The sequence below is a fragment of the Rhinatrema bivittatum genome, chromosome 5 (assembly GCF_901001135.1).
Source record: "Rhinatrema bivittatum chromosome 5, aRhiBiv1.1, whole genome shotgun sequence".
NCBI lineage: Eukaryota > Metazoa > Chordata > Amphibia > Gymnophiona > Rhinatrematidae > Rhinatrema > Rhinatrema bivittatum.
The window spans coordinates 201,437,866-201,463,172 of NC_042619.1; the positions used below are offsets into that span (position 1 = coordinate 201,437,866).

Consider the following 25,307-nt stretch of genomic DNA (forward strand, 5'->3'; position numbering starts at 1 on the left):
GGTTTTAAAGGTCGGATCTAACAGGGGAGAAGGGAGCCTTTAAAACTAGGCAGGTTAGGAAGACCTAACCCTACACTGGGTGAACTGGGAATGAACTGAGAAAAGGGTAAGTAGCCTCGGCTCGTATCCCTTATAAAATTCCCCCCACTTATGTGGTAGAAGTGGCATTTGACCGCATCTATATAAAATTGCGTGCACAGGTACAAACATAGGGGTAGATTTTATAACATGCGTGTGCGGCGTATATGTTTGCGCACATGTACTCCTGATTTTATAACTTGCGCGTGCGGGTGCGCGTACGTTATAAAATCAAGGGTCGGCGTGCGCAAGGGGGTGCACAATTGTGCACCTTGCGTGTGCTGAGCTCCGCAGCCTTCCCCAGTTCCCTTCCCCCTAACCTGACCTTCCCACCCCTTCCTCTAACCTTCCCCCCCCTAGCCCTACTCTAAGCGCCCCCAAAACCTTTGTTTTACCTTTTCAGCTGGCCGATTGCCAGCATGCGATCCCTCGGCACAGCGGCAATGGCCGCTGTGTTGCAGGCGCCTCGCCCCGCCCCCTTCCCACCCCTTTAGTAAAGCCCCAGGATTTATACGCATCCCGGGGCTTTACGCATGCCGCCAGGCCTTTTGAAAATAGGCCCGGTGCGTGTAACCTTTTGAAAATCCCGCCCACACCGCCAATTTTGTAACATATGGGCATATGTGAGTGTAGGTTATAAAATCACCGCATCCATGTGTATGAGCCAGCATATGCGCGCGGGTCTTAAAATGCACCTCTATCTTTCTTGTTTTAACCTCATACAGCTATCTATTTCCAGCATGATTGGTACAGCTGACTTAATGGTTTCCCTTGTATCCCTATTGCAGATTTTTTCGACATGCTTTATCCGTGTCAGCTTGCGAGGGAGACAGTTTCCTGTTACATATACAGCAATGAGTTTATTCAAAATACTGAAAGGATTCCCTAAGCTTTATTTGCATTGACCAAATTCTTAAAAAAAAAAAAATTGTGAACAATAATTATTGCCCAATATGCACTCAAAGATATCAGCCACATAGTTTCTGTGCAATCTGTTCCTTGTATTGCGACGGCTGGTCACGGGGCACGTGACCAGTCTGTCTCACTTACTGTCCTGCGCCAGTCCGGAGCTGACCCTGCTCCAGGGCAGGATGGGAGAGGCATTTCGGAGAGCCTCTGGGCATTTCCGGATGGCTCTCCCGCTGCAGGCCCTCACCTCATGGCGGAGACGCCGCCGCCGATCCTCCCAGGCCTGGCCCTTAAGCACACGCATGCGCCCTTCCAATCCATTTAAAGGGCCAGCGGCGCACCAGAACCACCGGCCCCTCCTGATGACATCAGCCCCAGAATACTATATAAGGCAGCTCCTAGCACTCAGGAATCACCTTAACAACTTCTCCCTTCCTTGGATTAGTTGTCTGCTGACCAGAATTATCTTCCTTCAGGAATCTGATCGCTGCCTGTTGTGACCTCTGCCTGTTACCAACCTCGTCTGAGCGCCGCCTGCCTTGACCTCGGCCTGTTACTTGACCACATCTGCACACTGCCTGGATTTGACCTCTGTCTATTACTTGACCACATCTGCACGCTGCCTGGATCTGACCTCTGCCGTCCACTAACCACGTCTGACCGCAGCCTGGAACCTGACCCCTGCTTTGGCTGACTACACTACCTTGACTCTGGCCTTGATACTTGCCATACATTCAGAGACTCTCTTCTGGCCTTCTCTGGCTCCCCAGACTTCTAGTCTGAACATCGACCGTGTACCCTTGATCGTGGTGGGCACACCTCTGAACTTTCTCTCAAGGAGATCCTGCAAGGCCCACCTAAGATCTGTCTCCTCCTGCGCTCCACCTCCTAGTGGCAGGCGCTCTCTGGGTCCGACCAGGGAGCCTACCAGTCCTGCACTAGGCCAAGGGTCCACCTCCCGGCGCAACACCTTGCTTATGATGGTCACACCTTCATTTCTTCCTATTTGATGTGTGTGTGTGTGTCAGTAGATTTGGCTGGATTATTTTACTTTTGTTTCTACTCCAAGATCTTACATTATTTGCTATAACACCAAACAGAGCCATTCGTCACAGAGGATATAAGTAGGATCCTAGCATAGCTTATTGACTCATATTACAGAGAATTTGGGGGTTTGTAATAATTTTTCCTGTAGAAATCTCAGCAGAGTGACTTCAGGTGAAAGCTAGAGTTGCATTGAAAGTACCCAAAGAAATGTTCAGATTGGATATTTTCTATTAGATAACTTGCAGCAAGCTATTCATTACAGAGACTTTTCCCCACTGCAGATTTATTCCTTCCAACTTTAAATTGTAGCTCAGAACTGAAGTATAGTATTTGTCCACCTTTAAAAGGTCTCTTTTTGAGGATTTTTTTTCCATTTAAAATATCCAAAGCCCATCTGCTTCAGTGATCACTTAATTATATACTGGCACAAGCAAGAGCGCCCCTGGTCAGCACATTTTAATTTCTACTATTTGAAAATGTTTTCTTTGAAATATTTGCATATTTAATGGACAATTAAACTTACTGACCTTTAAAAGACATGTGTACTCATGAGTGGCTTAAAAATTCCCCAGCAAGATTGATCTAGTTAGGGTATTAACACAGCGAGGACATTTTTAGAATCAAAAAGACCTTTGCACATCACATTCAGTTGAGGGTTCGAGATACTCCTTGATAAATCCATTCTTCACGTAGTTCTGTACCTATTCATACTACTAATGACTACAGCATGTCCAGATTGTTATTTGAATCTTTTAAATTTGAATATCGATAGATGCATAAGAACATGAGAATTTTCCATACTAGGTCAGACCAAGGGTCCATCAAGTCCAAGATCCTGTTTCCAGCAGTGGCCAATCCAGGTCACAAGTTCTTGTTAAGATCGCTAACAATAAATAGATCCCATGCTGCTGTCTTGCAGTAATAAGTAGTGGCTATTGTGGCGTGTGGTGGGCACACCTAGCGCATTCACTAGCGCATCCCTAGCGCCTCCTTTTTGACAGAAGCGGCGGCTGTCAGTGGGTTTGACAGCCGATGCTCAATTTTTCTGGCGTCGGTTCTCGAGCCCACTGACAGCCACGGGTTCGGAAAATGGACGCCAGCAAAACTGAGCATCTGTCTTCCAACCCGCGGGCAGATTTTAATTTTTTTTTTTACTTTTGGGGCCTCCAACTTAATATCGCCATGATATTAAGTCGCAATATACACAGAAAAGCAGTTTTTTCTGCTTTTCTGTACACTTCCCCGGTGCCTGCCAAAATTAAAATGTGCGGCTTGGCTGCACATTTTACTTTCTGGATCGGGCATGACTAATAGGGCCATCAACATGCATTTGCATGTTGTGGGCGCTATTAGTTTCGGGGGGGGGGTTGGCTGCGCGTTTTCGATGTGCTATTACCCCTTACTGTATAAGGGGTAAAAATAGCGCATCGAAAACGCGTGGCCAAACACGGGCAAACAGTGCGCTCCGCTGGAGCGCACTTTATTGTATCGGCCTGATACATGTTTAAAGCAATCCTCATTAAGCCTAAGAGATTAAAGCATTGCAGTAAACAGTGAAGGAGAACTGAAATGGAAAGCAGTGCAGAAAGCAGTGCTGGCCACTCCTGCCCTCCCCAGGAGATTAAAGGTCCGGCTCCTGCCTCATGTGGCGGATTGATGTGGAAACGTTCCAGTGTACAAACATCACGACACGCCTGCCCGCTCATTCTTTCCCCCCTAAAAAAAAAAAAAAGCATCCCCCAGACAGCAACAATTTTAGAGATGCCACTGCCCTCCTCCTTTATACCAAAGCCAAAAATGCACCTCGCAGTCATGAGCTCAGCCAGCTTCATCGGCCTTCCACCCCCAAAATCATCTTTTCCAGGCTGCGACCATGGAGAGAGTCCTTTTCAGCGAAGTTAGTAATCAGACTTTGAAGACTTATTTGAACTATAAAATGGAGAAAATAATCTTTAAACTGGCATCTATAATTCATAAAGTTATGCATGGCGACAAACTGCAGGGTTACCTCAGTTCTTAGGATATATAAAGCTGTCCACGTCCTGAGATCTTAGGGGAGAACCTCATCCTTATCATCAAAAACAACCCGACCTGAACATTACAGGAAGCCGGGGCTGACATCACATCAGTGACAGTGAGAAAGCTTTCCAAAAAGCACGAGATTCTCTTATTGAATGTGGCATTCAAAGATGCCTTTCATTAATTAAGACTCTTTAGCAGATGTGGTGGTATGAGCTTGAACCTATTTTTAGTTTCATGTTCATATTCTTTCTTATAACTTGATTTGATTTTGTATGTTAAGCGCCTGCAGATCTGCCACAAACCTTCTGCAAGGTGTGCGGACTATAAATTTTAATACATTCTAAATTATTTACTTTTATAGCAATGTAAGAACAGCATTAAAAGATCCGAAAATAATACAGAACCACTATTCTTTAGATGTGCAATCATTACCATTTTTTTCTAGTAAAGTGATCCTAGATTGAAATGAGACAAAATCTATAAGTTTTGCCACAGGCTACCACAAGGAAACTGCAGATCTTTCTACTTTCAAGTGTTCAGGGCATGTTTTTCTAAAATGGATTAGCTAGAACCGATTACTTATTCACTCTCAATATTGTATTTAAAGTGGTGGGTAAGTATTAATGGCATCACTATCAAACTGGGGTATTTCCTAAACTATGAAGTCATTATAGAAAAAACCATTGAAAAACTAAAGCATGAGCCCTCATTCTTGGGTTTTTTTAATTATTATTTTTCTTTAGATGGGTCCCTGCCACACTTTCTTTTTCTTTTTTTTCAATTCTTTATTTTCAATTTTGAAAATTTACAAGGAATAAAACATTCCTATACAGAACAATCAATTTCAAATAGATTTAGACAGTAAATGCATAAAGCAAAAATATTATACCTGTGAACCTGCGAGAGACGCCAGAGGGGAAAGCTGCCGAATACTTCTTGTTTTTTACCTCATTTACCTTATAATGCCGCTCACGAAAAGAAAGGGATGACTGAGAGGTGAGATTGCTGCCTCGCCTTCAGAAGACCCGCGACAGCCACAGATCTCCGGCTTCTTTCCGGGCATTTCACCATCGACGAACCCGGGAAGCTTGATCGCTGGGGGAGTGGCTTCTGAGCATGAGCGGTCCCCCTTGACTCTTGATACAACCTTAAGCCTCGGATCACCGAGGAAACCAGCCCACCCCGGAGACATCGAAATACTTAGCCCTGCCTCGGTGGAGGCAGGAGCGGCCATGGTAATGGCCTGGGACAAAACTCTCAATGTCAAACGAACTGGAGCCATGAGTGCTGGCATAGTACAGCAGCTGGGGGTGAAGAACCCAGGAGAGGAAGGTGAAATTGAGAGTCCTGCGATGGCTTCCTCACCGTTGACTTTAGAGACTTTTGCCCTACCAATGATTCCAGGTACGGGGGAGAGTTTGGGAACTGTGGAAGAGGAGAGGATGGATCGACTGAGAATGCTCTCTCTTTCCCCATTAACAGCCAAACCTAATGTAGTTACCCTTAAAGGGATTTGGACAATGCTTAGCTCTATTGAGAGCTCTATAAAAACTCTGCGGCAACAGTGGAGTTAAAAAATCAAGTGACTGCAAATAATAATTTGATATCTACCTACACGAAAAAAATAGATGAAGTGGATAAAAGAATGACATTATTTATTTATTTATTTATTTATTTATTTAATATACCGACGTTTGATCGAGATATCACATCGGTTTCCAGATAACTAAAAGAATAGGGTAGTAACAGCCCTATTTTACATTATAACATTGTAATAAATATAATAAATTATAACATTGTAATAAATATAACGAATTATAACAGAAATAACATTAATTGAGAATAAGCAAATTAAATTAATAGAATCTGAGGGTTAAAAGGTTCGAGACAATAGAAAATGCCTTGTGAGCTCATAATCTTTGGATTTTGAACTTTCCGTTATTGAGATTAATTTCCCCATTGGATTTGTTCAAAACGTATATGATGCAAGTTCTCAAGATACCAGAAAATGCTTTACCAGTTGTTGTAAAAGCATATTATTTGCAACAAAGATCACAAAATAATGAACAAGAACAATCCCTGGATGTAACAAATTTGCTAGAAATGTCTTCAGATTTGCAGATAAATTGTGCAGGTCAATGTTAGTGTCGTTCGCTTTTCTCTCTGAAAGAAATCATGTGATGCGGTTATTCTTTAGGAATAGACAATCTTCTTTTTATGGTAGCCCCATATGGATCTTTCCTGATGTGGTTAAACCCACTCAAGTTCGTAGAAAAGAATTTATCAGGCTGCGTCCTGAGGTATTGAAATTGGGAGCGCAATTTGTTTTGAAATATCCCTGTAAGGCCTGCATTAGATATTTAAATGAAAGCTATGTTTTTCTTGATCCTATTCAATTGAGATCATTCTTAGCAGCTCGGACCCCTGTTATAGCTTCCACAGTCCTGGTGTGAAATAGTGTATAGATGGTAACACCTCGGCGAGTCTATCAATATGTTAGAATGAATCCATATTGCAATGTGGATTCTCCAATCTGCCCCTGCCACACTTTCTATCTCAGAATCTGTCCCATAAAAAGTGAACACACATTAATACCATGCAATTTCACCTGCTTATTAACAGGAAAGATTCCCAGGCAACATTTGCAAAGTTTTATGAAATCGAGTATAGCTGTATCATGCAACAGTTTAATATGTGGGCTTTCTCTGTATCACATAACTGCATTCTACGGGAAAAAAGTCATGATTTTGCCAAGCACTAAATTGAAAGGTAAAGGGATTTGAAATGAAACCACGAACCACTGCCTTATGAAGAAAAGCTAAAGCTTCATCAGCATTGAGAAGAGACAAATGAGAGGGGATATGACAGAAGTTAATAAATTCATGAGTGGTGTGGAACAAGTTAATAGGGAATGGTTATTTTAATCTTTCCAAGGGGGACACTTCATGAAGATAATTGGTAGCAGATTTAAAATAAAAACATATTTTTTTCAGTCAACATGCAAATAAACCAAAATGTGTTGTCAGTCAGTGAGGCTAATGGTGGTACAATTGGGTTAATAAGCATAAAAGAAGCTTGGACTGGGCACATATATGCTTTTTATTTATTTATTTATTTATTTTATTTAAAGTCTCTTTTATACCGATGACCGTTCACACATCGCATCGGTTTACAGTGAAACAGTAACAGTTGGGCGGAAACCCTTACATATAACTTTGCAAAACAGAGTAACTTATGGGCTTTTTATGCACTTAACTTTTATGCACTTAACTTTTTATGCACTTACAGCCGGATTTTCAAAAGGTTCCGTGCGTAAATCTGGAGGATTTCCGTGCGTAACCGGCCTTACACGCGCCGGGCCGCTGTGTCAGAGATCGCATGCCGGCAATTGGCCGGCGTGCGCAACTTGCGCCTGCCCGGAGGCAGCGCAAAAGGTAAAACAAAAATTGTTTGGGGGGTTAGAGTAGGGCTGGGGGGGAAAGGTTAGGGGAAGGGGTGGGAAGGTTAGGTTAAGGGGAAGGGAAGTTCACTTTATTTATTTATTTATTTATTTAAAATCTTTTCTATACCGTCGCTAAGTTATATACCATCGCAACGGTTTACATGTAGGCATATATTTAATGTAGGTAAAAGTGTACTATAGTACATTCTAACAGGTGCCGTCAAAGGTTCGGTTACAATAAATCATTAGACATAGTCATTTTAGAGAAGTAGGTCATGACCGAGTGTACCAAAGGTACTTTCAGGCCGCTCTGATTTCAGAGCGGCCTGTGAGGGAACGGGGAAGGCAGCATGGCTCGGTGAGCTCAAGGTGCACAATTGTGCACCCCCTTGCGCGTGCCGACCCCCGATTTTATAACCTGCGCGTGCCTGCGCACACAAGTTATAAAATCGGATGTACACGTATGCCACGCGCGCATGTTATAAAATCCACCCCTTAACGTTTTGAAATTTCACCCATCCATTAATATATGTTGCAAAGGAAATCATCTCTGCTATATACACGGGGGTTCAATTCAAATGTTGATAGTGTGGGTTTGAAGTTTTTGAAAATGTATTCCAACTGCTGTTAAAGTGTGAAGAAGAGTGCATACATTTGCCTTCAGAGCTAATAAGTAGTGCAGAAGTAAACTCACAACTGCCCCAGGACATCTCAGACCAGACCAGACCAGCAATTTTCTCTTTATCCTAGGACAGCAGCGGTGCTGTCTTACAATTCCCAGCAAGTCAAAAAACAGCTCCTGTAAAACTGAGCCTCATTCGGACATGCTGCAAGAGTGTGTCCAGCATGATGCAAAGTTTATTCTCAGCATTATGTACATTTTTTTTAGACTATGAATGCTTTGATGTTACCTGCTCCCAACGTTTCATAGAGCAGGTAAAAAATCATTTAAAATAAAAACAAAATAAATAGTGAGTATTCATCACCATCTTATAACTCACTACTTGGGAATTATGCAAAAAGCCCTCATGCTCTGTAAGAATGAAACCTTTTCTCATGGCCAGTGAGTCTGAGCTCTCAGTGTCCTGCTTTTCTCCTGGCCATGCATCATCGCATTCCTCTCTGCAAGTGGTGCACTCCACAGTGAGCGCTGTTTTATGGCTCTGTGTGGTGACTGGAAGGCTTTGTCCCAGCTGGCAATTGTGTTCAGCAGTGGCAGCATTTCTGTCTTGGCTTGGCTAGGGGATATTCCATTTACAAAACAAATTACTGCAGACCTTGCAAAACAAGAATGAGAGCACTATTAATAATTTCCCCTCACAATCCTGTTAGCAGAAATCAGGTCTCACTCCCATTCAGAACTGAAACAAGCACCAACAGGTCTACAGTATACTTTCAATCCTTATTCTTTAACTCTGCAAAGCAGACATGGAAGCTAAACAAAAATGCAAGTATACCCCCACCCCCAACATCCCCAGCCAAAAAAATCCTCCAAAAGCTTCTTTTAATAATTGGATCTTACTATAACATTTTTATATATTCATTCCTGTACTTTATCATTTTTATATTATTGATTTGGATTTTATTGTCTGCTCAATGTAAATCATTTATTTTGGATTTGCTTTTTTTACTATCTTGTTATTGAGAGCATACATCATAGTCAAATACTTCACAGAAATTTACTGTTTCTCTCCTGGTGGAATAATTACAACAGAAAGAGTAAACAGTAAAAGTTGATTTGAACCAGCTGGAAGAAAAGGCAAGTGTTTAGAAAAATCAGCTTCAGTGCTAAAATCTATCTATCTGTCTATATATCTATATCTATATCTATATATAAATAAAACAGAGCATTTTGGGATTTAAAACCAATAATCACATATCAGTTAGAATGACAAGAACTCAGAGTTGTTAAACAAGAGAGAGAGAGCGAGATAAGAGGGATCATCTCGAGTGACCGGTCAATGGAATAAAACAAGTGGGAAGCATACAGTAGGCCCAGGCATTAGCAGGAAGAAAGGATGTAATATTGCCTCTGTACAGGTTGTTAGTATGAGTATTGTGTTGCATTCAAGACGCCGCTTCTTCAAAAGAAGTTCAGAGAAAGGCTACTAAAATGAAGCAAGGCCTGCAACACAATAAGATATAGGAAGGTGGAATTTTCCATAGGATAGGAAATTCAAGGGCAAGGAGTCATCAAAAGAGGTTTGAGGTAGCTTCAGAGGAAACAGGAGAAAATACTTCTTTACTGAGAGGGTGGAAGATGCTTGGAATAATCTACCCCAAAAACAAAAAAAAATCTACCAGCACAGATAACAACCAAAACCATGACAGAATTTAAACATATTTAGGACAAACCCAGAGCTCTGTGGAAAAAGCAGGGATGGTTGTTTATTGGAGGAGGGGTTATAAAATGTAAAAGAAGAGTGAGGGTCATGAGAGTCTATATACGCAGGCAAAACATTAGAGGACCTAAGAAGGGAGAATACAACCAGAAGGTGCATAGAGTGGCAGTACAGCTGCCTCACGCTTCCAAGAAGGCCAGGGTAATATGCACAGAGTAGCCATAATTCCAACCCTAACATCAATGGGCATGAGGCAGTCAGATAACATCAATGGGTATGAGGCAGTCAGATATTTGGACAACAGCCTCACTAACTGTGGTAACTGGATTACAAGGCTTGATGGTAACACATAGCAGGTGACTTGTATGTTGGATTAAGTATGGGGCTAATTTCATCTAATTTAGAGTACATATATTATCTTTCTGGTCCATCAGAAGGAATACTCAATGCAGTTTACAACAAACAAAAAATAAAAGTCCATAATTAAACACATTATATTATAAATATGCATATGTCAGATACCAACAGAATGTATAATCAAATGCATGACATGCTCAAGCACATCCTAATCTAATCTTTATTTAATCAAATATATTTCAAAAAAATACTTAAATGCAAAAGGATAAAAAGTATATTTAAAAAGCCCAATCGCTACATGACAGGGTCAACACCCTGGTCTTTTTGAGGAAGGCTGAACAGTCAAGATATGATCCTTAAAAAGTTAACTATGCAACATAAAACAATTTAGTACCATATCAGTGCAAATGGTAGAATACATTGCAGTATACACATAAATGATATCTCTATGTTTACACCCCAACCCACCTCTCACAGAGGGAATAGAGAGAGAAAAACAAGGAAAATTCCTCCACAACTTTGAGGATGCAAACTACTTAAACCCCTCTGACCTCTCACAGACAAACTATTAGGCCTTGCCATCTCTCCCAGTCATTCCCAAACAAGCAGCTCTCTTTGGAACTTGTAACAATCAAAGAGGTTGACAAAAAATATTGACAGCTGGGATTCATCCTTTGCAGACATAGCCAAGCAAATGCATGCTATCATCTTTCCCTTCCATATGCTAGGCTCAGAGGAACTATGAGGTGCTTCTTTGCCAAGAGAATGGTGGATGCTTGGGATGGCCATGCAACAGAAGTGGTGGAATCTAATCAGGCTTTGGACAGATACAGAGGAAAGTGGAAGAAGCAGACTTGAGAGGCCAAGTAAAAAATATGATTGCAGGGACAGGGGAGCAGGTGGTGGTTTTTGAGCGGGAATTTATTTGCTCATCTACATAAAGTGGTAGAGTATAAGGGAGAAAACGACAACTGGAAGAGTGGGTGGGCCAATTGGTCCTAATCTGCTCTCATCTTTATGTCACACAACATCTACTCATTATTCTTTGGAGGCATGCATCGCAGGAAATTACAGGCGTCTTCTCTTGGACAAAATGTCTAAACATTTAGCACATTTGTTCTTGGGGTTTGTCATAGAAAATCACGGACATGTTTTCATGAGATAGTCCTCCAAAACCTAAGTATATATAAAGTAGGTCTGGAGAGCTGACAATACCCAATGTGCAGGCACAGTAGAACCAGATGCTGAAGCCTGCAAGTATTCAGTTCACCTGTATCAGCCCTTTGTTGTTGTTTTTTTTTTAAACTCTAGGTACATAGGCTTAAACTCAGCTAAGTTCTTATCCCCAAATGTTGGTTTATCTGAGTATTTCAGTGGGAGGAAGGACAAGCTAGATATTTTGAATAGTAGCTCTGGAGAAATCAGGATTCATGCTTGTTATCTAAGAGAAACAGCTACTATTTGTTATAGTGAAATTATTTCCCATTATAAAATGGCTTCTGAGTAAGAATGATTTTCAGGTTGTGGAAGAGGTTGATGCTATAATGTACATAGGTTGTTAGATGCATGTAAAATGGAGTCTAGGTCTTTTGACCTTCTCTCACATTAGGTGAACTTTACAAGGTTCTTGTCTATGAGTGGGGGAGCAAAGAAATGTTTCTAGATCCTACTGTTGGAGAAACAAGCAATAGTACTCCTCTTCTGCAAAAACCCATCCACACCAGGCTTGAGATTCCATGATGTATCTTTACTTTTCAACTAAAAGCAGAAGATCAATAAACTTCAAATAATAGCTACAGTCTTTGTACAGGCAATAAGTCATTAATCTTGTAAGACATACAATTCACTTCTTACAGCTGGTAACATGAAAAGAAGATTTAAGTTCTTTCCAGCTTCAGCCCTGGAGGACAATAACAACTCAAAAGCTGTGGTGATTTTCTGCCAGTTCAAGGAACCAGCAAACTTTTTGAACTGGTTTCTTTTTCCCCATTGGGAAAAAGTGGAAAGTGGAGTCTGCTGCTGACCCTGATCTGGTGCCTATTATTTTAGACAGTAACAGGGATGTGCAGAGGCAAATATTTAATTTCAGTTTGTTTATTAATTTCGTAGATCACTTACATTCATTTGGTTCATGTCAAACACACACACAAAAAAATTCATTTGTTCTATTCATTTGTTTTCTATTAAAGTCAGTGGGGGAAAGCACTGCAGCCTATTTTGGGATCCAAAATTGGGATTTTCTAATCAATTTTAATGAAACTGGTGTTCTACATTAGAAGAGGAAAGAACATTCTAAGGCTCCAAGAAAGTATCAAAGTGGCACGAATAGCCCAAGGCACTGTAAAGGGGCAAATGTTAACAGCAGTGGCAGGAGTTCTCCAAGGTGAGGAGCAAAGCAGCAGCAAGAATGACAAGAACACTCCAAGAGAGTATCAAAAGGCATCCACAATAGTAGCAGGAACCTAGAAAAGCACCACAAAAGGAGAATGAAGCAGCAAAGTGTGGAATAGAGTGGAGGAGTCTCTCAGTGTTTAGAGCAGTGAGCTACAAACCAGGAAAGCCAGGGTTCAAATCCTGTTGCTCTTCCTTGTGACCTTGAGCAAGTCACTTCAACCTTCCATTGCCTCAGGTACAAACTTAGATTGTGAGCCCTCTGTGGACAGGGAAATACAGTATCTGAATGTCATCAACTTTAAAGTATTTGAAAGGTGGAATATAAATTCATAAATAAATAAACAAAGATGTCAGAAAAAATCCCAAGGCATGGTTAGAAAGTCAAAGAAGCACAAAGCATGGCATAAAGACCCCAAGGCACCATAAGATCTGCAGAACATCTACCCACAGTGTCAAGAAGAACATGCCAAAGCTCCAAATGAAAGGGCACCAACCAAATTGGTAAAAAGTCCTGGGTAGTGAGAAGCCATATGAAGGCTCTTGAGGAGGTTTGTTATGGTCTTGATATGCATATTGGACATCAGATCTGTGTCTATATAGGGTAACAGACTAATCAAATCATCTAGAAGCTGGAAAATGGGGAACTTAGAATCCCTGGGCATAGAGATGTCAATGGAAATCCCTTGAGGAGGCCTGTTGTAGTTGTCCTATAGCATGATATGGGGAAAGGGCTGGGGGCTCAGGCTTGAACTTGGTCTTCTCCTTTGCTGTGATATAATCTTAGCCCTGTCTGTATCATATGCCTCCTCCACTTCCTTACTGGAGACTAAGTTCTTACCGATCAGTGGCCTCAGATTCCCATCAGCCACTAACTGTTCCATATCCTGTGATTCAGGGAATCCAGGATATAATTATTCCTCTGAATCAGTTTTTGTAAATACTGCCTCTGTCAATCACCTGAAAAGCAGAATCATGGAGGAGCATAGTACTGGTTTGGGGGCCAGCAGAAAAAGGGAGGTGATATTGCCCTTGTATAGGTCCCTGGTGAGACCTCACTTGGAATACTGTGTACAATTCTAGAGACCATACATTCAAAAGAATATAAACAGGATGAGGGTTGGTCCAAGGGATGGCTACTAAAATAGTCAGTGGTCTTCATTCTAAAGCATATGGAGATAGACTTAAAAATCTAAACACATATACCTAGAGGAAAGATGAAATTGTGGAGATATGAGAGACGTTCAAATAACTGAAAAGTTTCCATGCATAGGAGGTGAGCCTTTTTCAATAGAAATGATGCTCTAGAAAGAGGGGGTCATAAGATAAGGCTGAAAGGGGATAGACTCAGGAGTAATCTTAGAAAATATTACTTACATAGAGGGTGGTGGATGCATGGAACAACCTCTCAGTGGAGGTAGTGGACACAAAAACAGTATCTGAATTTAAGAAAGCATAGGATAAATAAGGGGATCTGTTAAGGAAGTGATGAGAATTACAATGCTAAATGAATTGGACGGATGGGCAGTCTTTTTCTACTATTATGTTTCTATGTTTCTGCTATCCCAGTCATGCTCCCATCAGCCTCACAATGGCTCTTCCTGCTTTTGCACCTGTTCCAAAGCAAGAGAGAGAAACAGCTGTCTATTTCTTCTGGCTTTCTACAGCTAAATAAATCTTTTAACTTTAGGGCAGGACTCCCTTTTTTCTCACTGCTACCACTGCCAGTGCTTGTGCTTGTGCTTCAGGCAGACTTGGCTGACTGCAGAACATCCATTCTTCTGCCAACTATCATTTCTTCCTCTCTCTCCTTTCCTCACAGTGACATAATGTAATTGGAAATACTGACTACTGGGATTTTTGATGTCACAATATTCACCAGTAACACTAACCAGTAACACTGACCACATCATCCTAGGATTAGACAAAGGACAAGCCTTCCTTCTGATACTACTCGACCTCTCGTCTGCATTTGATACGGTCAATCACTCCCTTCTCATCAACCAATTATCAGCCATAGGTATTTCAGGCACTGCCCTATCATGGTTCAGAACCTTCCTCAGCAACAGAGGTTATAAGGTCAAGATTCATAATAAAGAATCCTCTCTACACCCCGCAGCCGTAGGAGTCCCTCAGGGCTCATCCCTGTCTCCTACCTTGTTTAACATTTATCTGTTACCCTTATGTAAACTTCTCACTGACCTCAATCTCAAACATTTTCTCTACGCTGACGATATTCAGATTCTGATCCCCATCGAAGAATCGCTCGCAAAAACAATGTTGCACTGGGAATCCTGCCTCCAAAACATCAAACAACTTCTTACAAGTCTCAACCTGATACTAAATTCATCAAAAACGGAACTTCTACTCATCACTCCAGAAAACAGCTCCATCACATACACTCATCCTACCGTACCAAGCACTACACAAGTGAGAGATCTAGGAGTTCAAATTGACAATCACCTAAATCTGAAAGCTAACATCAACAAAACCACCAGAGACTGCTTTTACAAGCTCCAAGTGCTGAAAAGAATACGACCTCTCTTCCACACACATGACTTCAGAACGATCCTACAATCAATCATTTTCGCAAAGCTGGACTATTGCAACACCATCATGCTTGGTCTCCCTTCATCACACACCAAACCATTACAAATGGTACAAAATGCCTCCGCCCGTATACTCACCAACACCAGGAGAAGAGAACACATAACACCTATCTTGATGGACCTCCATTGGCTGCCCATCCACTTCAGAATAATCTACAAGGCCATTCTCACCATTTTCAAAAACATCCATCAATTAGCCCCAATCGATCTCCATATTCCCCTCCGATTACACCATTCCACAAGACCGACAAGAGATGCTTACAAAGGATCACTTCAAGTACCTCCAGCCAAGACTACCAGACACATCACGCTTAGAGATCGGGCATTCTCCACAGCCGGTCCAACATTATGGAACTCCATTCCCCCGGATCTTAGAATGGAACCCAACATCTCAACATTCAAGATAAGACTCAAAACGTGGCTGTTCACGCAGGCCTTTCCTAACTCCAACCCCATCTAATCTCCCTTCACACAACAAGCTCCGCTAGTATTAGCGTTAACAGCCACCTTTCAAAATGTTATTTATACTTATATTTTACTATCTAATCTTCATTTCCCTTCTCATTCCAAGTTATTGTTTTCCCTTGTTTTATGTAACTGCTTTTCTGCACTTTTGTTAAATGGTAAAGTTTCACCCCTGTTTCTTGTGAACCAGCATGATGGGACCACCGTCTTGAATGTTGGTATATAAAAAACTTAAATAAATAAAAATAAATAAATAAAGTACTTGTAACCCCTGCCTGAGGCAGTTAGGTTACACTGTGGGAAGGGAGGGGCTGTTATAAATTCTTGGAGGTTTGCTCACCTAAAGGGGGAGTAGGACAGTGTCCCAAAAGCCCCCAAAACTACATCCAGTTCTCCCCACACAGATTTCTGAGCAGTAGTATCCTCCCTCAGTTCAGCAGATCTAAATACACTGAACACCAAGAGCAAGAGTTTTGAAACTTTAACCGGTAAAGAAATTTCTTTATTATAGAAACATAGAAACATAGAAATGATGGCAGAAGAAGACCAAACGGCCCATCCAGTTTGCCCAGCAAGTTTTGCACTTTTTTTTTCTCATTCTTATCTGTTACTCTTGGCTCTTAGTAACCTTTTGATTCTATTTCCCTTCCACCCCCACCATTAATGTAGAGAGCAGTGTTGGAACTGCCTCTAAGTGAAATATCTAGCTTAATTAGTTAGGGGTAGTAACTGCCACAATAAGCAAGCTATACCCAAGCTTATTTGTTTACCCAGACTAAATAATTCAGACCTTGTTGGTTGTTGTCTGTATATAGATCTACTTTTCTTCATTTCCCCTGCCGTTGAAGCAGAGAGTTATGCTGGATATGCATTGAAAGTGAAGTATCTGACTTTCTCCCCTGCCGTTGAAGCAGAGTTATGCTGAATATGCATTGAAAGTGAAGTATCTGACTTTCTCCCCTGCCATTGAAGCAGAGAGCTATGCTAGATATGTGTGAAGTATCAGTCTTTCTTCCCTGCCATTGAAGCAGAGAGTTATGCTGGATATGAATTGAAAGTGAACTATGAGACTTTCTTCCCTGCCATTGAAGCAGAGAGCTATGCTGGATATACATGATGTGTCAGTCTTTCTCCCCTGCCGTTGAAGCAGAGAGCTATGCTGGATATGCATTGAAAGTGAAGTACCAGACTTATTAGGTTTGGGGTAGTAACCGCCATAACAAGCCAGCTACTCCCCGCTTTTTTTGTGAATGCAAATCTTTTTCCACGTTTCCTCTTGCCGTTGAAGCTTAGAGCAATGTTGGAGTCGCATTAACCGTGTGTATGTTTATTGAATAAGGGTATTATCTCCAGGTAGTAGCCGTCATTCCCGTGAGCCACCCACTCTTCATTCACGTCCTCTAGACTTTATGGATCCACAGTGTTTATCCCACACCCCTTTGAAGTCCTTCACAGATCTGGTCTTTACCACTTCTTCCGGAAGGGCATTCCAGGCATCCACCACCCTCTCCGTGAAGAAATACTTCCTGACATTGGTTCTGAGTCTTCCTCCCTGGAGCTTCAAATCGTGACCTCTGGTTCTGCTGATTTTTTTCTGACGGAAAAGGTTTGTCGTTGTCTTTGGATCATTAAAACCTTTCAAGTATCTGAAAGTCTGTATCATGTCACCTCTGCTCCTCCTTTCCTCCAGGGTGTACATATTTAGATTCTTCAATCTCTCCTCATAAGTCATTCGATGAAGACCATTCACCCTTTTGGTCGCCCTTCTCTGGACCGCCTCCAACTTGTCTCTGTCTCTTCGGAGATACGGTCTCCAGAACTGAACACATTACTCCAGGTGAGGCCTCACCAAGGACCTGTACAAGGGGATAATCACTTCCCTTTTCCTACTCAATATCCCTCTCTCTATGCAGCCCGGCATTCTTCTGGCTTTAGCTATCGCCTTGTCACATTGTTTCGCCGACTTCAGATCATTAGACACTATCACACCAAGGTCTCTCTCCTGCTCCATGCACATCAGCCTTTCTCCCCCCATCGAATACAGTTCATTCGGATTTCCACTCCCCATATGCATGACTCTGCACTTCTTGGCATTGAATCTCAGCTGCCATATCTTCGACCACTCTTCCAGCTTCCTTAAATCCCATCTCATTCTCTCCACTCCTTCCGGCATGTCCACTCTGTTGCAGATCTTAGTGTCATCCGCAAAAAGATAAACCTTACCTTCTATCCCGTCCGTAATGTCGCTCACAAAGATATTTAGTTAATTCAATTTATAAATCACTTTTCAAATTTTCATTAAAAAACACTCAAAGTGATGTACAAAAAAAGAACATAATATAATACATCTACAAAATTATAATAAAAATAACAATTAAATCATAAAAAAACAGAATAAAATCAATTCCACTACTCCATACCTCACAAATCATTAATCACATCCCAGCTGCCAAACCTGTCCCTTCCTCCTCATATCTCGCTGATCATTAACCATGTCTTTAATTTTCTCTGGAACCACATTACATCTTTTTCCTCTCTAACTTCCAGAAGACACTCATTTCACAGCATAGGTACTATCATAGAGAAAGGCCTGTTTTGTAGCCTAACATGTTGGTAGGCTTTAGCCGATGGGAGATGTAGCTGTGATAGTATTGGGATCACTAATTCCTAATCTATCGATTCCAAGTAAACCAATTTATCTTTATGTGGTGGACACTTCCCCCTCAAAAATTTATACTTGCAACACAGCTTTATTGAACGCCAATGTATTTTCAAAAGTGAGGGAGCTGCTGATACCTGCCTCAAATGTCCCATGATGATCAAAGCTTGCCATATACTATATTATTTGCAATCTCCTGAAACTGCACCTGGCAAACTCCAATGAATGGCATTGTAGTACATTACTACAGAAATCACAAGGGCATACAACTTTCTTCAGAGCCTTAGAATAAAAAAAAAATTATCTCAATTATCTTACTAGTCTCAACCAAACATAAGCAGTATGAGCCACACAAACTATCTACCTCTCCAAATTCCAATTTCCATTTAACTTTACACCTGCATCAAAATAAGAGTCTGAAGAAACACTGGAAAGTAGCAATAACAGGAGATAGAGTTTTATGATATTGAGGTGTTTGGTGGATTCTCAGGGGCAACAGTGATGATATCTCCTACGAGGAGGAGCCCCGTAGGGAACTGAAGCACCGGGCTAGATGCACAAACACAGAGAATGTATCTTTTATTATACAACTATTGTGGTCCACCAGAGGTGGCAATAGAGAGTAGATAGATAGCAACAGCCTGTGATCCTTGGCGTAGGAGACCCATCCTACAATGGTGGTATAAGGCCCCGATGCAAATGTCCAGTAAGGCACTGTAGGAGAGAAGACAGGCAGATGTTATACACACTCCTTGTAGCTGAGTAGATAGAGTTCCCAGTGAGCAGTAGAGAGAAGATAGGTATCAACAGTCTGAGGTCCTCAGCAGAGGAGACCCATTCCACAATGGTGGTGTAGGGCCTGATACAGATGAACAGTGAGGAGCTGAAGATGGACAGACTGGAGAAGTAGTACTCACTCTCTGTAGCTGTAGGTAGTGTTCCAGCAGGTTGAAGAATATGGAGCAGGCACCAGGATAGACACACAGGCCCTCGAGGAGTGAATACCTGTATCAGGATCGGCACCTGGAAATAAGCAAAGGGCCCCCGAGGAGCGGGTACCCAGGTTAGTAGACCCCGAAGGGTGAAGGTGGCTTCCAGCAGATTAGAAGCGGCAGAGCAGCTTCAGACCGGAGAGAATCCAATCTGTTGCTAACTCGGCGAGAGTCAGCAAATGGGCAACCTTTTGAAGGAGGAAGCAGTGACGTCACTCAAGGGGGATGCCCCCAAGTTTCGCTCCAACTCTGCTACAAGATGAGAGGCATGTGCGTGCGCGCGTGCTCTAGGAGACCTCAGGTCAACATGGCGGAACACCGCGCCAGAGCCTCTCCGGGGAAGCCGGAGGGTGCAGCAAGGAGACGCTATGGACGCCATTCTCCCGAGGCTGGTGGAGAAAGCTGAAATAGAGTTGAGGCATGTCAGGCAAAGCCGTCTAAGACCAACGGATGCAATATAGAGAAAAGCCAACTCAAGGGAGCACACTGAAAAAAGGTCAATTATGTAGTAGTATCATTCATTTTTAACAACTAGCTGATTACTTGGTTGAACAATTTTAACAATAAATATAGTACCAGTATATCAAAGCTGGGTATCCTAAGATTGCTTGATATTTCTAAATGTGCACATAAAAATCACCGGTGGTGCCCATGCAAGAGTTGCATACTAGTAAGCTGGGTTTTTATTCGTATTGTCTTTTGGTGCAGAGTCCTCATCTAACTCATAGAATTTGGCTTTCAATCCCGGTGAATACAATTCCCAACTTGCCCAAAGCAACTCAGTAAAGATCCCTAGGCCAGCAAAATCTTGCCTTAGTAATGCAATAGAGTCAGAATTTCTGGTGAACCCTAGCAGAGCTGGTAGAGAGGTTTTTTTTTCTCGCAAAAACATAAGAACATAAGAAAGGCCATACTGGGTTAGACCAAGGGTCCATCAAGCCCAGCATCCTGCTTCCAACAGTGGCCAATCCAATTCACAAGTACCTGACTAGTACCCAAACATTAGATAGATCACAAGCTACTATTGCTTATTAATTACCATAATAGTAGTTTATGGATTTAACCTCTAGGAACTTGTCCAAACCTTTTTTAAACCCAGTAACACTAACTGCTGAAACCAATCCCCTGGCAATGAATTACAGAGTTTAACTATGTGCTGAGTGAAAAAAAAATGTTCTTTGATTTGTTTTAAATGAGCTACTTGCTAACTTCATGGAGTGCTCCCTGGTCTTTCTATTACCCGAGAGAGTAAATAACTGATTTACATTAACTTGTTCAAGTCCTTTCATGATTTTGTGACTTCTATCATATCGCCCCCCCCCCCCCCCTCAGTCGTCTCTTCTCCAAACCGAACAGCTCTAACGTCTTTAGCCTTTCCAAAGTTGTCCCTCTACTCAAACAGGCAGGGGCAGTGCACAAGACAACCTTCTGATACACCCCTCCATAAAAATTCCATGCACTTAGGCCATCACAGAAATACTAAATTAATTCTTTTTTTACCATGTTTACTAATGAGGATGATGGGAAGATGCCAATTCTGAAGATGGCTTTCAAGGGTGATGATTCGGATAAACTGAACCAAATTACAATGAACCTGGAAGATGTAGTAGGATAGATTGACAAACTGAAGATTAGAAAATCAGTTATACCAAATGGTATATATTCCAGAGTTCTGAAAGAATTCAAAACTGAAATTTGAGACCTATTAATAAAAATTCCTAATCTATCATTAAAATTATCCATTGTACCTGAAGACTGGAAGGTGGCCAATGTAACTCCAATATTTAAAAAGGGCTGCAGGGATGATTCAGAGACCAGTTAGCATGCCTTCAGTGCTGGGAAAAATAGTTGAAACTATTCTAAAGAACAGAATCACAGAACATATAAATAGATATGATTTAATGTGACACAGCCTGCATCAATTTACTCAAGGGAAGTCTTGCCTCACAAATCTACATTTTTTGAAGGGGGTTAATAAACATGTAGATAAAGGTAAACCAGTATCGTAGTGTATTTGGATTTTCAGAAGATGTTTGACAAACTCCCTCATGAGAGGCTTCTAAAAAAACTAAAAGTCATGGGATAGAAGGTGATGATGTTCTTTTGTAGATTGTAAACTGGTTAAAAGACAGGAAACAGACAGTAGCATTACATGTTCGGTTTTCTCAGTAGAAAATGGTAAATAGGGAGTGCCTCAGGCACCAGTGCTTTTCAATATATTTATAAATTATTTGGAAAGGGATATGAGTGTGGTGATCAGATTTGCAGATGACACAAAGTTATTCAGAGTAGTTAAATTGCATGCAGATTATGATAAATTGCAGGAGGACCTTGCAAGACTGGAAGATTGGGCATCCAAATGGCAGATGAAATTTAATGTGGACAAGTGTAAGGTGATTCATATAGGGAAAAATAACCCAAGCTGTAGTTAAATTATGTTAGGTTCCATATTAGGAGTAACCGTCCAGGAAAAAGATCTAGGTGTCATAGTGTATAATATATTGAACTCTTTGGCTATTTGCTGTGGCAGTTGAAAAAGCAAACAGAATATTAGGAATTATTAGGAAGTGAATGGTGAATAAAATGAAGAATGTCATAATGCCTCTATCTCTCCATGGTGAAAGCACACATTGAATACTGTGTGCAATTCTGTTTGCTGAATCTCAAAAATGTTATAGTTGCACTGGAGAAGGTACAGAGAAGGTGACCAAAATGATAAAAGGGATGGAGCGGTTGCCCTATGAAGAAGGCTAAAGAGGTTAGGGCTGTTCAACTTGGAGAACAGATGGCTGGAGGGAAGGGGGGGGGGATGACATGGATATGATAGAGGTCTATAAAATCATGAGAGGACTAGAATGTGTAAATATGGATTGGTTATTTACGCTTTCAGATAATAGAAGGACTGTGGGAACTCCATGAAGTTAGAAAGTAGCACATTTAAAACAAATTAGAGAAAATTCATTGCTGGAGGATGTGGTTAGGGAAGTTAGTGTAGTTGGGTTTAATTAAGATTTGGACAAGTTCCTGGAGGAGAAGTCCATAAACTGCTATTAACCAAGTTGACTTAGGGAATAGCCACTGCTTATTGCCCTCCAGGTACTTAAAACCTGGACTGGCCACTATTGGAAACAGGTTGCTGGTCTTGTTGGACTCTTAGTCTGACCCAGTATGGCAACTTCTTATGTTCTTATGAATGTCACTCACTTTGTGCTACCAATGAAAATGCAGATGCTAAATAAATAAAATAAATGCTAAAAAGAGAAAAAAGCATAGATGAAAAGTTCTTTTTATAACACATTGAAACTGCATGTTATAAAATAGTTATTGAAATTGTGTGACATGGTAAATATTTTAAAAAGTATTATCCGTGCCCCATCACGTAAAGAGAGGCCTGTTCTAAGAGAGATGTAGAAATGCCTGGCTGCTAAACAAAGAACAGGGCAAATCAAGATGGTCTTTAATTTCAGAGATATTTAATAGTTTCCATATAACTTCTTTCAAAGCATTCTAATTTAGGAGTTTGTCTTATGACGCCACATTCCATCACCTAGGTCTGAGTCTGGAAGCCAAACCGACGACAGAATTGTAGTTCATTTTCAAAGTTGGATGCACCCTTATAAGAATTGAACTCATGCCTGGTGAACATCAGCACTCTCAGGTCTTGTTCAAAGAATTTCATATAGGATCATGTCCTGGACTTTTTTTCAGTGGAGGAATGTGTTATGTGAGAGAGGTTCCCCCCCACACTTGCTTTACATTGCTGAGTTCTCTTACCTTGGTGACTCGCTCTGGACTTCTTGCATTCATGGGCCCCAGTGAGTGGTGGTATTTCTGCCACTTCTATTCTTGCTGAACATTGATTGTTTTATCATATATTTTGTATTTCTGCTCTTTGCAATGTACAGATACATCCCTCCTACATAAGCCTTCTATGGCCAAACAAATACAGCACTATGTTTATATTCATAAAATGGGTATTCTGCAATTACTCTGCTACATATATTATATATATATATATACACCTGTATAATCATGTATATATAGCATGGTACAGCTAATAACTTCCTAATAATCTGTTTCTGTTGACTATGTTACTAAATTAACAAGCAATACACAACAGCTCTCAGAGTTATCTAATAACTCAGACCAAAGACTATCGAGCCCAGCATCCTATCTCTAACAGTGGCCAGTCTGGGTCACAAATACCTGGCACATCCCCAATAGTTAATCAATTTCTTGTACCACACCCCCAGGGATAAGCGCTGACTTTGCCAAGTCTACTTGGCTAATAACTGTTTATGGATTTTCGTTCAGGAAATTGTCCAGTCCTAACTTTTGAACCCACTGTCAGGCCGATTCAGTAAAATGAGCAGGAGAGCGGGCACTCCGAGGCGAGCACCCAATCTCCTTGGCTCGCGATTCACTATGCAAATGAGGGCCTGCACTAATAAGGAGGACCCCCGCTGGACCACCGGGGACTTTTGGCAAGTCTTGTGGGGGTCCCCGGTGGTCCAGTGGGGGTCCGGGGGTCCCTGGTGGTCCAGTGGGGATCCAGCAGGGGTCCGTGAGCGATCTCCTGCACTCGGGCTGTCGGCTGCTGGTGTTCAAAATGGCGCTGATAGCCTTTGCCCTTACTGTGTCACAGGAGCTATCAGCGCCATTTTGAATACCGGCAGCCGATGGCATGAGTGCAGTAGATGGCTTCTGGAACCTCGCTGGACCACCAGGGAGTTTTGGCAAGTCTTGGGGGAGTCAGGAGGGTGGGGGGTTGTAGTTAATTAAAATTTAGCCGGGAAACGAATAAGAATGGAACGCATGAACGGATCGGGGACCCCCTTGCCGAATGCAAAGTATCTGTCCCCCCACGAATACGAATACCGAATGTAATGTATGCGGTCCCTCTGCACATCCCTTTGAGGCAGTGAAATTCCCACTTTTACCAATTAATCTACCAGTTTGCCCCGTCCATCTGCAGATCATTGAGATCCTCCTGGTTCTTCAGTCTCAACTCCCCCCATTTCACCCAGAACCCCATCCAGTTAGTATTTCACTTTTAAGGCCTTTACAATCACTTATTCCAGATATTGAGCATGTGCATATCTTTTTTAAGATGGGGCGACCAGAACTGCACACGATACTTGAGGTGAGATTGCACTGTGGATATATACAAAGGCATTATGATATTCTCAGTTTTATTCCCTACTCCTTTCTAAATAATTCCTAAATTCCTCTATTTGCTTTTTTGATCATCGCCGCAGCACACTGAGCCAAAAATGTCAAGATATTGTCCCAGGGACTTTTGGCAAGTCTTGTGGGGGTCAGGAGGGTCCCCCAAGACTTGCCAAAAGTCCCTGGTGGTCCAGCAGGGGTCCGGGAGCGATCTCTTGCGCTCGAGCCTTTGGCTGCCAGTAATCAAAATGACGCTGATAGCCTTTGCCCTTACTATGTCACAAGGGCTATTGGCACCATTTTGAATACCGGCAGCTGACGGCGTGAGTGCAGTAGATGACTCCCGGACCCCCACTGGACCACCAGGGAGTTTTGGTAAGTCTTGGGGGAGTCAGGAGGGTGGGGGTTTTGTTTAAATTCGCTCCTTTACACGGCTGAATAATTCGGTGAAGATTTGTTGTATTCGTGGGAATCGCGATACGTTTCGCTTCCCCACGAATACAACGAATATGGCCCTATACGTTGCGGATTGCCAATACGTTGCAAACGAATGCACACCCCTACTGCCTCACACATGATAGAAAATCTCCTGACTTACACATGTACTCGTATAACTCTGATTTACTGGGGGAGGGGGGGGGGGGGTTGTGGATACGTAAATGCATGTAAATTATGCAGGGAAAATCTCCAAATGTATAATTTTAAAGTTAGATGTAAATTTAGGTGGGTGTAGCAGTTGCATGCCACTTATCCAGATGAATTCTGATTTATCCAGCTACATAGAGACCAAGCTGCTATTTGTCTTAAAGCGCTACTTATCTGGCT

At 41.8% G+C, this 25,307-nt stretch overlaps 1 protein-coding gene across 1 annotated transcript in view; it reads right to left on the reverse strand.

Moving 5' to 3' along the window:
* Positions 1 to 25,307, reverse strand: part of IL1RAPL1 (interleukin 1 receptor accessory protein like 1) — a 1,713,530-nt gene that overhangs the window by 1,663,659 nt on the left and 24,564 nt on the right. The window lies entirely within an intron of this gene.